This window comes from Cherax quadricarinatus, chromosome 20 (assembly GCF_038502225.1).
Source record: "Cherax quadricarinatus isolate ZL_2023a chromosome 20, ASM3850222v1, whole genome shotgun sequence".
Lineage (NCBI taxonomy): Eukaryota > Metazoa > Arthropoda > Malacostraca > Decapoda > Parastacidae > Cherax > Cherax quadricarinatus.
Window position 1 is genome coordinate 28,922,352 of NC_091311.1, and position 16,212 is coordinate 28,938,563.

General features: G+C 41.0%; 1 long non-coding RNA gene across 1 annotated transcript in view; it reads right to left on the bottom strand.

Moving 5' to 3' along the window:
* LOC138853011 (uncharacterized) overlaps nt 1-16,212 on the bottom strand; it is a 266,334-nt gene that overhangs the window by 5,071 nt on the left and 245,051 nt on the right. The window contains exon 2 of the long non-coding RNA XR_011392246.1: nt 6,275-6,337. This is a non-coding gene — a long non-coding RNA (uncharacterized lncRNA). The remainder of the gene's footprint in view (nt 1-6,274; nt 6,338-16,212) is intronic.

Here is a 16,212-nt window from a genome sequence, read left to right on the forward strand (position 1 = left end):
CATTATGTTCTCGGCTTCCCTGCTTTCCATTGGGTTGATTTTATATTTTCTTCCGTATCTCGGATTCATATATGTTGTTATGGTAGAGGACAGATTGGGGATCACACCTTCAGTACCTTCCATGTGCATATCATATCTCTGTCTCTCTCTCTCTCTCTGCTCCAGCCAGTACATATTTAGGAATATGAGACATTTCCATTAATTTAAACGCATTTATTTTGCTCTATGTAGACCATAAATGATCTCTGTATCTTCTCCAGTTGTGATATCTCTCCTACTTGAATGGAGCTGTCAGTGCTGAATAATTTCTCAAGCTAATTGAATAGTGTCACCACCATACTATTTCCCTTGTTTTGAAAGTCCTCATCATTTTCCTGGCTATAATGACATTAGCAATATTAAGTTCTTTGAAAGAAATCTCAACTAACATTGTTAAACTCAGGTCCTTCATTAGTTCTTCTTTTTTCTATCTGATGATCCTGCTGTGCTTTGTATACAGCGTCTCTTTCAGTTCTACATTCTTTCCATATATAAGCAGATGAGGTTTATCGCCACTGAAAGTCATGTTATTTTTCATTCCCAAGAGAAGACTTTGCTTATATCTTATTGCAATTTTCAGAGACTTCTACCAAGGTGATATTCATGATTATTCTGGTATCAACCGGAAATAATTCGAAATTATGGTTAGTATTTTTTAATCTATGTCTGCTGTGAAGCAAAGAATCAGTAAATAGAGTACTGAACCTTTAACTTAGCTTATAGTGATTTTTCTTCTGTTTACTGCTACTCTATATGTTCTTTTTTTATATAAAATTAGTATCTATTTGCATGCTTTGCCTGTTATAACTATCATCCTCATTTATGCCCAGTCATTCCATGGCTGAATTTATCAAATGCTTTTGATAAATCCGAGTACACCACATCTGCATTTTGGTTTTCTTCCAATGCTTCGTAACTCTGTCAAAGTGGTTTAGTAGTTGTAGCAAGCATGATCTTCCCGCTCTAAATCCATGAAGGTTGTGCTCTTCCATAAAATTTACAATCTGACATCTCTTTACCCTTTGAAAGACTTTCATGATATGCGATGTTAAGGCGTGTAATATTTGACTAGCGCTCTACTACCTCCTGTATGTATAACAACTCTGTCTACACTCTTCAAGGGCCTTTGAGATTTCACCTAGCTCTAAGCTTTTTCTCAGATATTATTGAGTGTTCGTTCTAGTGTCATTTACACTTCTTCATAAACGAGGAATTACATGAATATGGTTTAGGTGCTGCATGAGTGGGCATGTTTTGTAACCCTTTTACGAATTTTACAGAATTTGTGATTTTTTTTTTCTTTTTGGCTTTCTGATGTAATAAAAAAATCTGCACTTTATACCTGCTTTTTCTTTGAGTTATTCAAAATGAAGCCCTCAGAATTATTCTTGGCTGTCCTAAATCTACCGAGGTTCTTAATATGAGAAAAGAGCTTGGTGTGTCCAGCATCAGTGATATTATTATTGACATTAACATTATACGTGGTATTAGAATGTTAAGAAATGAACCAGACGCTGTCACTACGAATCTTACTAAATGTCTAGAAATAAATACACGTAGATCTAAATGGGTTGTGAAAACATGCAATTATATTAAGTTTTAAAATCTGTACAAACTGTATCACTGTAGACAATAAGACATTTCACCTTTCCATTCAAGATATGTTCGTTAAATATTACATACCTGCAAGCCCCTCCCAAGAAGCTCATTGCTGGTAATCCCTTCCCTAATTCGCTTATAAAAGCAACTGCTCAAGAAGAAATTTCTCGCCTAACTGGTAGTAATAATTTAATACAAGTTATATACGTTGATGGATCTAAGTAGGAGTCCACTGGCGGGCTGCATCTGCTCTTGTTGCCACTTTTCTAGTTAAGGACTATAGGAACTCTGTTGAGTTAGGCATAAGAATTAACAAATGGGCGTCTACATTGCTGACTGAATTGTTTGCTATCCTTATGACACTGAGCTTGATTCTGTCATCATTAATGATTCTGTCATCATTGAAGGCTCTTGACTCATAAAATGACTCTGACAACATGCTCATTGGAAAAGCCAGGTAAAGATACTCATAAATCCGGGAAAAGGGAATTAATGTAAAATTGCTATGGATTCCATCACACACTGGATTATTCCTTCATGATAAAGTTGATATGTTAGCCAAGAAAAGTACACTGAAGGATAATGTAGAATATAACGTTGGTATATCTGTGTCTAGCAATATTAGAAGAGAGGTAAATAATGAAACAATGTTATAAGAATGCTTGAGATCTAGAACCCTCTATGATAACATGAACGTAGATAAATACGTTTATGGAGCCATTTGCAATGTGAAAAAATACGTTTATGGAGCCACTTGCAATGTGAACAGACTGATGTTGTAGTGACCAGGCTTAGGTTTGGTTACAAGTACTTCTGGCAGTTTGGGAGACATACAAATAGTGATCATACTTAATGCTATGTATATGTAGCCAGCTCTATGGTCACTATCTTGAGCACTTTGTGCTTCATTGTCCACTAACTAAGGAATATAGAGACATGTCATAATATTTTGAACATCAAAATGGTATACAATACCGACAGGTTGTTAGGTAAGACACATATGCAACAGTTAGACAACTTTATTCCGAAACGTTTCGCCTACACAGTAGGCTTCTTCAGTCGAATACAGAAAGTAGGCAGGAACAGTAGAGATGTGAAGACGATGTAATCAGTCCATCACCCTTGTAGTCGTAGAATTTGAGGTTGTCAGTCCCTCGGCCTGGAGAAGTTCAGTTCCATAGTCAGATAGTTCCTGACTATGGAACTGATCTTCTCCAGGCCGAGGAACTGACAACCTCAAATTCTACGACTACAAGGGTGATGGACTGATTACATCGTCTTCACATCTCTACTGTTCCTGCCTACTTTCTGTATTCGACTGAAGAAGCCTACTGTGTAGGCGAAACGTTTCGGAATAAAGTTGTCTAACTGTTGCATATGTGTCTTACCTAACATCATAATATTTTATTAATGAAAATAAGATACCAGATACCTAAATTTGCTTGTAACAGATAAGTGAACTGTAGATAAAAATCCAAAGGTACTCGTGTTAACCTTTTTGGAGCCTAGTTCCTAGGCCTTTTGTATATCCATATGCTCTTGCGCTACATATCCACAAGATAGATATGGAGTGCACAATAAACTAACCACTTTGATGGCAAAATATAAAATCTCTTTTGTTTAGTGAAATACTGAAAATTGATTCATGCTCGTCTTATAGAGTTTTGCTCATTTTTTCATCGTCAGTGTATTAACCTCTTGTGATCAATGGTCCAAGTCTACATTTAGCTCTTAACCTGAATTTAGCATATGTTTAGAAATATTTTGAGGTCTCTTTTTGTTTTTGCTTAGGCTTCTTCTGTCTTGTAAAAAAAACGTTAGTTTTTGTTTTATTTCGTTAATCTCTCGGCTAAGATTATTCTTTCCTCGTTGTGACATTCTTTAGATTTTTTTAAGATATTGCTGTTGAAGCGGCTAATTTATTGTGCACCCGACATCCATCCTGTGGACGGTAGCGCAAGTGCATATAGATCCATATAGGACATAGGAACTAGACCCCAAAAGGGTTAACAGGAATACTTCTATAGTTATATGTATAACTGTCTTATCTGTTGTAAACAGATTTAGGATATTTGCTTAATATGTCTGGTATTTTCTTTACATTAATAAAATGCTTTGATATATCACGTAGATTATATTGTCGATCTCTATATTCCTCAATATGCGTACAATGAAAATCATAATATTGAAGAAAGTGACCGTAGGGATAACATACTGTGCAATAAGTATCACCATCATCTGTTCATCCGCCAAACTGCCAGAAGCACTTGTAACCAAGCCTAAGCCTGGCTACAACAACATCAGTCAGTCTGTTTACATTGTAAGTTGTTCAGCAAACATTCTTATCATGCTTTTGTAGTGAGTGATAGATCTGCTCAGGCTTCCAACTACAGACCTGTGACATTCGCTTTCATTATTTACTTTTCTCCTGACATTACCTCTAATGCTAGACACATATTGGTCAGAGCTATGTTTTGCATATACCTTCAGTAACTCCCACTCTTCTACACATATTTTTAAGCTCTCTCTATTTGATCATTTTTTAGTTTTTTCAGTGTCACATATATTTAAAGATCTTGTTTACTTCTATTTTCAGAGTTTCCAAGCACTTCTGAGGTTTAGGATGCTCATGACTTTTTTCCAAGCTGTATCACATTTCTGTGTTAATTATGTCACAGTCAATTCTGTGATTTACAGCAGTCGTAGGAGTGAAGAATTCCTTACATGGAATTCTTCACTTGCCTAAACTTTAGGCATGTCCTACTTCCACGTTTGGATTTGTCAAAAGCTAGCTCACTTCCAGAAACTATGTTATAGCACTGGGATTTACCATCTTCCATTTCATACCTGGGAGATTGAAATCTGCGTGGAGTATAACAACTGGTGTGGGTATTTTCAAGATTTTCAATTCAGCTGTCTTCCTTATCCAATTCGTGAATTCCTCAGCAGTTGCTGACGGTGGTTTATGTACATGTAAAGTTACTAGATCTATATTTTCCATGTAAATACCTAGAACTTCTTCACTGTTTGAAATCAACAGTTCTGTGCAGTAAAAGTCTCTTACATAGTACAACTCCTTCCTGTGAACTGTTTACTCTGTCATATCTACAAATATTGCAGGTTTTTTTAGTCATCGTTATCCCTATCTTGTTAATCGCTTCCTCCCTCTCCCCCTCCTTCATTCTCTTCATCTCTCCTTCATTCCCTTCCTTCCTCCCTCCTTCACTTCCTTCCTTCCTCCCTCCTTCACTCCCTTCCTCCGTCCTTTCCACTACTGACATATTGGGATCACAATAGACACCGCCTATCCATTATCTTTTTAATGGGGTTTATCTCTCTCTCTTCTTCTTTCTAATCTTTCATCAAAAATGGCAAAGTTAATTATGAACTATAATGAAGATTCTGTGAAATGTGGCTAAGGGGTGTGATCCCTCCCTCTTTTCCTCCTTCCCTGCTCTTCCGTCTCACCCTCTCTCCCTACTTCCAATTCACTTTCTCTCCTTTCTTTCTATTACCCCTCTTCTTCCGCCCCTCCCGTCCCATCTTCTGTCTCCCTTCCTCCTTAACTCCCTCCTCTATTTCTTCTGTTTCCCCTCTCTCACTCCCTCTCTGTCTCCTTCACATTTACCTCTACAGAATCCGTCAATCTCAACGACAAAATGTAGGAAAATTATTTCGCATTTTTATCCCATCCACGTAGAGGAAATAATAGAATTCCGTGTAATCGTTTTCAAGGCTAAAACTCTATTCCAGGTGTCAAAACAATATTAGCTGCTGAACTTGCGTGAAATAGCTTTTTAGTGGGTGAGTTAATCTTGTTACCAAAAACAGTGATAAGTGTCAAGAAAAACGCAGATACTCGCGAAAATACAGGTGTACAAGAGACGTGGTCGTAAGAGACTGAAACCCAAATTCGTACCTTGGCCACAGTGAACTCTTTTTAAGGGGTTCTTAAGCGATGTAAAGAAGGAATTAGTCAACTAGTCTCTTTATTGAATAGTTATGGGAAACAGATAATGAGAGACCTACTTAAAAATGGGATAAGGGGCTTAAAACTTCTAATTACCTGCCTATTAATCTGAGCTGCTGAGTAGGTGCACTATTAGAGGAAAAAAACAGTTGATAAAACTCAAAGTAATCTAGAATGTATTTTCATGAAGGAGTCTCAACAAGACTATAAAAGGATTGTTGATTTTTTCTCCTCGCTAAATTCAGGGTTCCCACTATATATATTTCTGGTCTGAGTGTGTTCAGAAAATAGATTAAGGAGGTGGTTCCTGGGGAGTCAACGCCCCCCGCTGCCTGGTCCTAGACCAGGCCTCCGGGTGGCTCAGGTCCTGATCAACCAAAAAATGAACCATGTTATGTAAAGGAAAATGCATATAGTAAACATACATGGTAACTCACATAGTCAGGTCCTACCATTTTCATAATCACTAAATGTATCCACCATTCCCTAGCACGGGTCAAGGACACCACATAACATCCAGTCACATGGACATCTCTGGGTAGATTTTCTCAAGATTTTTACCTTAGCAGCCTTGCTTAGCGCTTTGACACACTGTAGCAACTCTAGGATACAGATGAAAACACACACACACACACACACACAAAAAGAAGAAGAAATGGATCTTACCTCCTGTGAAACCCACATTTTGTCCAAAGGAAGCTTACATATACTGGCAGTCAGCCATCTTCCCTAAAACAGAAAGAAAAAGGATGGTATCCTCACTCTCACACAAAATATAAAAATATCATCACTATGTTCATTGTTACAAAACTTATTTATTATTACTCTTGTTTTCCTTTATTAATGATACTTCTTATAATAATACACTTTTAAATGAAATATTATGGAAATATTAGGATTTTGTACACGCTGTTGTACAAGCTGATGTACAGGATTTCGTACAATCTCTTGTACAGATCATTTATACAGTATATTCACAATACAATAATTTGCTGAGTTCAAGGCTCCAGCAAAGCGAGTCCCATTCGAGAGCCTATGTTGCTGTTTCAGGAAGGCTGGCTTTTCCTTACGTGTGGGATCGTAAACACATTGTCTCGGATAGCCAAGCAGCCAGCAAACTCCTGCACATGCCCTCAGCCTTATCCACTCTTGTATTCAGAATGCCAGCCACGAGGTGTATGTACAGATCTTAAGTTCCACATTCCTTCCAAGAGAAGAAAAATCCCGCTGCAGACCCCAGAATCCTCCTGTCGTTTGTTTTCCATGACATTCATTTTCATGTCAATTTGAATTCCACATTTTTCATTGGAGAACCCAGCCAGAGGCGGTCGAGTCGCCCTGAGAGAGTACGAATCTTGGGGTCAATTCCTCTTTCTTCTTCGGGCCTCCTGCCTCCTTCCGCCTCTAAAAATATATCTCACGTAATCATCATCTATTACTTTCTTTCTCACACGTAGCATGTGCCCCAACATCCTTATACTGCATCTCCTTTTCCCTTCTCTCTTACCCACCCTGTAGTGTCTAGTCATTTTCACGATATCCTCATCGCAGTACTGAAGTTTCCCAGCTCGGTCTGACAGATTTATTGATCCTATGTATTAAACCCATTTGTATGATGGGATAAGACAGGGAAACATAGCTAATTTTGTTCGCATATCGTAACACGATATACTGTAGAATAGGGTGAATCTTTTTCTAAATTAAATAGTCATATTTCCTTGTTACCCGTATTTTTCACACTTTGCTACCTTCTTTTTCCAACCCAACGCACCCCTTTCTCTTTTCCAACCCTTTATACACCTCCCATCTTCTTTCCATTTTCTCTTAATAATCCTTTTACACCCGTCATCCCTCTCATCTCTTCATCGCCCCTTTCCTCTTACTCATTCTTTTTCACACCTTGCTGCCTCTCCTATCCCATCTCCCCTCCTACCCACACCCTCTTCACACCTTGCTGCCATCCCCCCTGCCATCCTCCACGCGCCTGTCAGTTCCCCTCCAGTCGTGTGTCAGCACCTAAGAAACAATACCTCCTTCAGCTCTGAGGAATCCGGCGCGTGTGCGTGTTGCGCCTTCCCCGAGCTGTCGTGGCCGCCGATCCGACAAGTCCCTTCGCTAACGAAGCAGGTAAAATATCACTGGAGGTGCGGACACAACAACACGCCTCTCAACACCTTTCCACCGGCTCCGCACAGCCCGTAAATTGGCCGTATCGGGGGGGGGCATCTAAGGTCAGCAAATTAGGCAAGTCGCGCCCCGCCCTGCTAGCAACTTCGAAAGCTCGCTTCAGTGACCCCCGCTTCGACGTCCACTGTATCGTACCCTGAAGCCTTTTGTGCATCGATCAGTCTTAGGTGTACTATATATATGCAGCAACATTGTGACATTTACAAAGCGAGAGAACAAAGACTATGTTGTATGTTGAACTAGCACACCTATTATGCAGGGTGGTTTTCATGTATAGGGTGGTAGTTTGCCAACCTGAGTGGGTGACTAAGTGGGCTATGTGGACATCGTCAAGCATTTCACTGCGTGTATAGTAGCTAAAAGGTCTAACCTCTTCATTTCAGCAAAAGTCACTTGTTCATGGACATTACTGCCTCATTGAGGATATAATCATGTGAAAAAATGGAGGAGGAAATAATGATAAAGAAGCGAATCTCGTCTGTATATCTAACTCAGGCTAACAAGGAGATAAGTCGAAGTTAAAAATCTGACTTGTTTTGTAAGTAGTTAGCACATTGGCTATTTTTCACATCTTCGCCACGATGCACTTACGAGACTATTTATAAAAGAATTGCCTTTTCCATTCTTTAAAAGCCCTGGACAACAGTTCATCGGTGCCCACAAATTTGTGTTATTTCCATACATCTTCCTGTTTGAGAAACAATTCTCAAATGAATGATTTTACGTAATATATTTTCTTCAGGTACTCTACGCTTTTCAGTTTCTTGGATATTATTTCTGTCTTCCTTTGAGAAATTAGACAGGAAACAATTCTTCAGCATGAAAACAAATATTTTGGTCAGTATAGGTGAGCTGTCCTGAGCTAGCTTCAAGAGGACATGCTTTTATAAATCTATATACCCGACCTGGTATTTGATTTCCTTGTAACTTTAATTTTACATTCTCTTCCGGCTTTTATTATACATTTATTGACAACTCTGTTACTTGCCAGTCAAGCCTGGCCCAGAGCCGGGCTGCGAGAGTAGGAAAACTCTCGAAACACAGAGGTATATTAAAGGTAAAGGTATACGTTTGAAGTACACACGTAAAAATCATTCTTTTCCAAAAAAAATTTCGGTCTTTTATTTACCCATTTAGGGTGATTTTCATTTGATCTGATTTAATGTGGCGCCCTAAAAAATGGGGGAAAACATCTTAAACAACATTTAGGGTAAAAATACAATACAAACTGCGTACATATCTAAACATTATTTGTATATTGACCACTTACCGTTGACGGTAGAGAGACACTAATGCAGTTATATGGAATTGTTTATGGGCAACTTTTCGCAAACCCTGCAAGGTTTAGCTTGGTCGAAACGTCGCTAAGTAAATAAGTCAGTGAGTAGATGTGCAAGACACGTCTTCATCACTTGGTAATCTTTATTTTAGAAACGTTTCTCATACTCAGCAGGCTTCTTCAGTCGAACACAGAGGTTTCTAAAATTCTGTAGACAATAGAAGCAGTTGCGATGTAAATACAAGGTGATCAGTCCCTCAGTTTTAAGAAGGGTTGAACTTCATAGTCTCAACCAGTGATTATAGAGCTGGACACTTATTAAGCCAGAGGGAATGACCACCTCAAAATACTTCTGCGCTAAGGGACTGATCTCATATTTACATTTTCACTGCTTCTGCTGTCCACTGTATTTTAGCAGCCACTGCATTTGACTGAGGAACCCCAGAGTAGGCGAAACGTTTCAAAAGTAAAGATACCCAGCTGTTGCACAAGTGTCTTACTTGTCTATGTCGGTGTAGTCTATAATTATTATAGTCACACAGGATTTAATGCGGATTTGTGTCTTTATCATAACGTCTGTATCTTATGCTATCACCTGTCCATGGGTCAGAGAGACAAACAAGCCCACATGAAGACAAAACAATTGTGAAGACAAGATAAACGAAGCAAAATGAACTCTTGTTAACACTCTGAGGTCTCGATTCTACACCTTTCGTATTTTTTTTTTTTTAACTCTTAGGGGCTTCATTTCCAGGCCTTTTTATTATGTAAATGTTAACCCGTTTGGGGTCTAGTTTCTAGGCCTTTTTGGCTATTTGTTAACCCCCTTCGAAGTCTAGTTCCAAGGCCCTTTGTGTCCCCATATACTCTTTCTCTACCGTCCATAGGATGAATATGATGGCGCAAAAGAAATTAGCCGCTTAGGCGGCAAAATCTGAAAAACAAAATTTCTGCTGAGACAACGTTCTGCAAAACTCTACATAGAGCATAACGTTTCCCCACTATAACCTTGTTCATTTTTTCGCTATTCTCACCAGTACGCAATTGAAATTTCTAATATATGTCGCTTTCAGAGAGACGCCTCTTCAGTTTTTGCTTAGTCACTGAGTTCGATTTTGCCAAATATATAAGAATATATAAGCACCTGGGGAATTAAAAATTTATATTAGTAATTAATGCAATCTCATTTAATCCAGTGGCAGGTATTATAAGTTGAACAAGATGATGAATCCCACTGCAAAATTTATAAAACTTTATCTACACAAAAACGCATACAATATATATAATGTCGTGCCGAATACGTAAAACTTGCGATTTTGGATTAAATAGCTACGCTCTTCTTGCCGAATAAGGCAAGAATTTCACAAAAGTCATTTTGAACCTAACGAAAAAATATTTTTCACTATGTTTATTATTAAATTATTGTAAACTTATCTAAAATATATTTAGTTGGATTACGCTAAATTAAATTGCGCTTGTTATAATAAGGTTAGGTAAGTTTCCTAAGGTTCTTTTGGTACAAAATTATTAATTTTTATATTAAACGTAGAAAATTTTAGAAACGACTTAATTTTAAACGAGTTCTTGCTAACTGACCAATTTTATCTTAAAAGATTGACTGGCAAGGACTTGAACTCAGGAATCTCACCCCTGAGGCCTCCCGAGAGAAACAGACCAAACACCTGACACCTTCGTCTACGCCACCTCCATAATGTTTAGTGGGTAGTGAGACCACTAGCCGTGCTTTCCCTAGTACCACGCCACATTAAGGGGATGGAAAGCTAATGGACTAATTTCATTCTTCCGCTCTCAGGGGTCTGGTCTACTCTCCGGGTGTGAGTCGGTGAGATCCTTGGCTTCGAGTCCAGACCTACCGCTTGTTTACGTTTTTGCAATACAATTGCTAACAGGTTATCTTAAGTTAGTAATGCAGAACGAGCCACATGGGGATGATAATCTTCAGCCCTGTTTCATTCGCACTCTTGCGTCGTCAGGATCTATGCAATGTTGCAAGATTAGCTAATATTGCAACACTGCATACCACCTAACCACTCACGAGAGTGTAAAAGATCTAGACCTAAGGATTTCTATCCCCATACATATGGGTGTGTGTGTGTACTCACCTAGTTGTACCTGTGTGTGTGTGTGTGTGTGTGTGTGTGTGTGTGTGTGTGTGTGTGTGTGTGTGTGTGTGTGTGTGTGTGTGTGTGCGTGTACTCACCTAGTTGAGGTTGCAGGGGTCGGGTCCAAGCTCCTGGCCCCGCATCTTCACTGGTCGCTACTAGGTCACTCTCTCCGAACCGTGAGCTTTATCATACCTCTGCTTAAAGCTATGTATGGATCCTGCCTCCACTACATCGCTTTCCAAACTGTTCCACTTCCTGACTACTCTGTGGCTGAAGAAATACTTCCTAACATCCCTGTGATTCATCTGTGTCTTCAGCTTCCAACTGTGGCCCCTTGTTACTGTGTCCCATCTCTGGAACATCCTGTCTTTGTCCACCTTGTCAATTCCTCTCAGTATTTTGTATGTCGTTATCATGTCCCCCCTATCTCTCCTGTCCTCCAGTGTCGTCAGGTTGCTTTCCCTTAACCTCTCCTCGTAGGACATACCTCTTAGCTCTGGGACTAGTCATGTTGCAAACCTTTGCACTTTCTCTAGTTTCTTTACATGCTTGGCTAGGTGTGGGTTCCCAACTGGTGCCGCATACTCCAATATGGGCCTAACGTACACGGTGTACAGGGTCGTGAACGATTCCTTAAGATATCGGAGTGCTGTTCTGAGGTTTGCTAGGCGCCCATATGCTGCAGCAGTTATTTGGTTGATATGCGCTTCAGGAGATGTGCCTGGTGTTATACTCATCCCAAGATCTTTTTCCTTCAACGAGGTTTGTAGCCTCTGGCCCCCTAGACTGTACTCCGTCTGCGGTCTTCTTTGGCATTCCCCAATCTTCATGACTTTGCACTTGGTGGGGTTGAACTCCAGGAGCCAATTGCTGGCCCAGGTCTGCAGCCTGTCCAGATCCCTTTGTAGTTCTGCCTGGTCTTCGATCGAATGAATTCTCATCAACTTCACGTCATCTGCAAACAGGGACACTTCGGAGTCTATTCCTTCCGTCATGTCGTTCACAAATACTAGAAACAGCACTGGTCTTAGGACTGACCCCTGTGGGACCCCGCTGGTCACAGGTGCCCACTCTGACACCTCGCCACGTACCATTACTCGCTGCTGTCTTCCTGACAAGTATTCCCTGATCCATTGTAGTGCCTTGATATCCCTGCTTGGTCCTCCAGTTTTTGCACTAATCTCTTGTGTGGAACTGTGTCAAACTCCTTCTTGCAGACCAAGAAAATGCAATCCACCCACCCCTCTCTCTCTTGTATTACTGCTGTCACCATGTGTTACCTGGAGGTTACCTGGAGGTTATTCCGGGGATCAACGCCCCCGCGGCCCGGTCCATGACCAGGCCTCCCGATGGATCAGGGCCTGATCAACTAGGCTGTTACTGCTGGCCGCACGCAGTCCAACTTACGAGCCACAGCCCGGCTGATCCTGCACTGACTTTAGGTATCTGTCCAGCTCTCTCTTGAAGGCAGCCAGGGGTTTATTGGCAATTCCCCTAATGCTTGCTGGGAGGCTGTTGAACAGTTTTGGGCCCCGGACACTTATGGTGTTTTCCCTTAGTGTACAAATGGCGCCCCTACTTTTTATTGGGGGCATTTTGCATCGCCTGCCCAGTCTTTTACTTTCGTAGGGAGTGATTTCTGTGTGCAGATTTGGGACCATTCCTTCCAAGATTTTCCAAGTGTAGATTATGATATATCTCTCCCTCCTGCGTTCCAACGAGTACAAGTCAAGTGCTTCCAAGCGTTCCCAGTAGTTAAGGTGCTTGACAGAACTTATACGTGCAGTAAAGGATCTCTGTACACTCTCTAGATCTTCGATTTCACCTGCTTTGAATGGAGATGTTAATGTACAGCAGTATTCCAGCCTAGAGAGAACAAGTGATTTGAAAAGGATCATCATGGGCTTGGCATCTCTCGTTTTGAAAGTTCTCATTATCCATCCTATCATCCTATCATTATCCTTTGTGTGTGTGTGTGTGTGTGTGTGTGTGTGTGTGTGTGTGTGTGTGTGTGTGTGTGTGTGTGTGTGTGTACTCACCTAGTTGAGATTGCGGGGGTCGAGTCCGAGCTCCTGGCCCCGCCTCTTCACTGATCGCTACTAGGTCACTCTCCCTGAGCCGTGAGCTTTATCATACCTCTGCTTAAAGCTATGTATGGATCCTGCCTCCACTACATCACTTCCAAAACTATTCCACTTACTGACTACTCTGTGGCTGAAGAAATACTTCCTAACATCCCTGTGATTCATCTGTGTCTTCAGCTTCCAACTGTGTCCCCTTGTTACTGTGTCCATTCTCTGGAACATCCTGTCTTTGTCCACCTTGTCAATTCCTCTCAGTATTTTGTATGTCGTTATCATGTCCCCCCTATCTCTCCTGTCCTCCAGTGTCGTCAGGTTGATTTCCCTTAACCTCTCCTCGTAGGACATACCTCTTAGCTCTGGGACTAGTCTTGTTGCAAACCTTTGCACTTTCTCTAGTTTCTTTACGTGCTTGGCTAGGTGTGGGTTCCAAACTGGTGCCGCATACTCCAGTATGGGCCTAACGTACACGGTGTACAGGGTGTGTGTGTGTGTGTGTGTGTGTGTGTGTGTGTGTGTGTGTGTGTGTGTGTGTGTGTGGTGTGTGTAAAGAATGGAATTCATTACACATTTACAAATAAATTAAGTTTACACATAATTATAAACTAAGAAAAACATAGCGTAGTGAATTAAAATCTCTTTTTTTACGATAACTCCCGAGCTGAAAATTTTGTGTGTGGAAGCCATGAATCACGAGGGTCGTGTTTAGTTTAGAGACAGAGTGTAGTCACGTCTTATGAAACAATCCATTAAGTTGTGATCCACTGTTGTCCTCCACCGGCTGTAGGACGCGGTGCGCCTTGGGCGCTGTTAACACCTATCGTTGTTACTTCACTAATTTCACAACACTTCTCCCAACGTTGATTTCCTAACGCTTCCTGTAAGATTACAAATACCATTTGTTGTTACGGTGGGTTGCGAAAACTTTAAATTATATATATATATCCCCAGAGAAGCAAAGTACAAAGAAGAGACCGCGGTACTTCTGAGGAGGAGGTGACCGAGCGTAACCACAGTCTTGTAAGACTATCACTGGTGGTTTGAGTATGAGTTGCTTTCTCAGGTTACCTCAGCCTCCTCGTCAGTGCTCCCTTCCACCCACCACTGGTCTCTCTGCGTCTCATCATTTTTAATTAGATACTCTTTGGCAGTTACTGTCTTGTAACTGCAGCGAGCCTAGTCCCTAACTACAAGTAGCAGGTACAACAAGCACACTGGGCCCTCGTCATCCCTTGATGCCTTCACCTTATAATGTCTATCATGCACAATGTCTATCATACGCACTCGAACAAGTGTAATGAGGCATGGCATAGAGGCGAGAGATGGTAGGAATGGAGAGAAGGGAAGGAGGAGAGGGGGAGAAAAAAGGATGATGGGGGGATTGATTGGTAGAGGGGGAATGGGAAGGAAGAGGGAGGGCAGGGGTGAGCAGAGGGAAGGAGGGAGCGTGTGTTTGGGAGTTTCGGACGCAGTGGGGCGGGACGAGACATCAAACGACGCCGCCCTCTCCCTGACCCCCACACACATAAATCTTCTCTTGTTTTATGCTTCCCGCTGCCCTTCACTATTACGCCCTGCCTCTCCTCTTACTCTTCCTTATCTTCATCTACCTCCTCCACCTCCTCTTCTTCCTCCTCCTCTTCTTCCTCCTCCTCCTCTTCTTCCTCCTCCTCCTCTTCTTCCTCCTCCTCTTCCTCATTCTAATCTTATTCATTCGCCTACGCTTCATCTTTTCTCCCTGACAATAAACGGGTAAAAAATAAAGACGAATCCGTATTAGAAAATTAAAGTGTTCAATGACTATTTTCTTGAAATAAAATATCATATATTTTGATCGATGAAAAGTGTGAAAACCTTCATTTAACCACAACATATCACTACAAACTGGCATGGTGCCAGATAAGTGGAAAATGGCAAATGTGATACCTATTTTCAAAACAGGTGACAGGTCCTTAGCTTCGAACTATAGACCAATAAGCTTAACCTCCATAGTGGGAAAATTTATGGAATCAATAAATGCCGAGGCAGTTCGTAGCCACCTTGAAAAGCATAAATTAATCAACGAATCTCAGCATGGTTTTACAAAGGGGCGTTCCTGCCTTACGAATTTGTTAACTTTTTTCACTAAGGTATTTGAGGAGGTAGATCATGGTAATGAATATGATATTGTGTATATGGACTTCAGTAAGGCTTTTGACAGGGTCCCACAGAGACTATTGAGGAAAATTAAGGCACATGGAATAGGAGGAGAAATTTTTTCCTGGATAAAGGCATGGTTGACAAATAGGGAGCAGAGAGTTTGCATAAATGGGGAGAAATCAGAGTGGGGAAGCGTCACGAGCGGTGTTCCACAGGGGTCAGTGTTGGGCCCCCTGCTGTTCACAACCTACATAAACGACATAGATGAGGGCATAAAGAGCGACATCAGCAAGTTTGCCGATGACACCAAACTAGGCCGTCGAATTCATTCTGACGAGGACATTAGAACACTCCAGGAAGATTTGAATAGACATGCAGTGGTCGGAGAAGTGGCAGATGCAGTTTAATATAGACAAATGCAAAGTTCTAAATGTTGGACAGGACAATAACCATGCCACATATAAACTAAATAATGTAGATCTTAATATTACGGATTGCGAAAAAGATTTAGGAGTTCTGGTTAGCAGTAATCTGAAACCAAGACAACAGTGCATAAGTGTTCGCAATAAAGCTAATAGAATCCTTGGCTTCATATCAAGTAGCATAAATAATAGGAGTCCTGAGGTTGTTCTTTAACTCTATACATCCTTGGTTAGGCCTCATTTAGATTATGCTGTACAGTTTTGGTCGGCGTAAACCCCTGGCTGCCTTCAAGAGAGAGCTGGACAGACACCTAAAGTCAGTGCCGGATCAGCCGGGCTGTGGCTCGTACGTCGGACTGCGTGCGGCCAG